Source organism: Danio rerio, chromosome 15 (genome assembly GCF_049306965.1).
Source record: "Danio rerio strain Tuebingen ecotype United States chromosome 15, GRCz12tu, whole genome shotgun sequence".
NCBI classification, from domain to species: domain Eukaryota; kingdom Metazoa; phylum Chordata; class Actinopteri; order Cypriniformes; family Danionidae; genus Danio; species Danio rerio.
The window spans coordinates 14,567,501-14,569,274 of NC_133190.1; positions in this window are offsets into that span (position 1 = coordinate 14,567,501).

Consider the following 1,774-nt stretch of genomic DNA (forward strand, 5'->3'; position numbering starts at 1 on the left):
AATTAACTGAATATCCTCATCCCTGCATCCCTGCTTGGCACAATCCTGCATTTGCAATGGTATAAACAATTACTTATTATTATTTCAGATACAAAACAGTACACCAAAACAATAAATCTAGTTTTGACATTTATTAGGGCACTTCAACCCCCCACTCTCAGCCACACCCCCAAACTTCCTGAAATTGGTACTCAAACTACCCTGGTTTTAAGTAGTTGTTGTGTTTTTTGTATTTATTTAAATAGAGGAGGGGAGGGTAATTATATATATCTAACTCCATTATATATATAACTATTAGCTTAGATAACAGTATTAAATGTATAGTTAATTATTAAAAACAAAAAAAAAGAACTTACTAATGATTTTGCTCAATGCCTCTAATCAACCAACTTTGCTGCCCTTTTGTTGGTATATTTCTGTAGAATAAATAATATTTTGCAAATCTTTTCATAAAACAAATTTTCACCCATGGCATTGTTTATTGGTCAGGAATCGGCCAATAAAATGGCTTTATCCCTGACCCCCCAACTCCTTGCGCTTCTGCTTCTACAAGATCACAAATAATTCTGTTACAGTAATCTTGCAAAATCTGTAGCAAACATCTAGGTGAGGATTTGTACTTGTAGTGACAAATCTGAGAGGTTGTGAGTGTCATCTTGTGGTTGTACAGCGAAACTGCAATATAGTGATCAGGTAAGTTTATTGTGCACATTTGTGTCTGTATTTGTGAATTACATTTTACAAGTACATAAATATTAATTGGCAACTTCGAATACAAAACACAAGTGTTTTGATTATTCTCTGTGTGTTCAAAATGAGAGTTCAGCTATTCACATCAGAGCTAAGTGTAAATTTAAACCTCATGTGCAAATATTTTTTATCATAAGTTCTCACATTTACATTTGCAAGCTCTCAAGGTTTGCCACTGATTTACATCCATACAAATGCATGTGTGTCAGCATAGTGGCAGATTCAATAACAAGTCTAATGTCATGTACTAATGAGGGAGAGATTGTCACTAATACCTGGGATTTTCTCCCTCTAATGACATTTAAAAAGAGAGCATGTCAATCGAAGTGTTTCTTTTGGCTGTTTTTTTAAAGTGTGATTATAGAAAATAAAATTAAAGATTTTTATTTTATTTATTTATTTATTTTTTACCATTAGTAGTTGGTTATATACCCAGATCTCCTATGTATTGTGCTCAGGGCTGGTGCAAGCTGAACTGATGCTCTAGGCAATGACGATCATGCCACCATCACAGGGTTCATGCCAGCCTCGTGAAAGTAAAGAGGGAAGCGGAAGAGGTTTGTCGTGGATAAAAGTGTTGATTGGGGGATGTTGAGGAAGAAAGTAAAGAGGCTAGGTGTTGTCACAAATTATTGTTTGTTAACTTTTATTGTTTAATAAATTACATTTTGATATAAACTGCAGTAATATTTAATACAAAAATGGTAAGTTAATCTCACTCTCAATCTTGTATTTTGTAATGCTGTTTTTATATAGTAATCTGGTAGTGATTGCTTTGCTATGGCTCTTATGGGGTTAATCTTGGTAAATACACGAGCAGCACAGAAATACAGGGAGAAGTTTAGCCTTGTAATCTTTATCTGTGAGCAGTATATTCTGTTTTATCATAACTAAATTTGACTGTGATTGTACATTTTACCAGTGAGAGCAGAATGTGAAGGTTTTAATTAGCAGATTAATATCACAGTTTTGCTTAAATATTGCAATGCACACAACATTGGATGACATATCAGAGTTCAAAAGA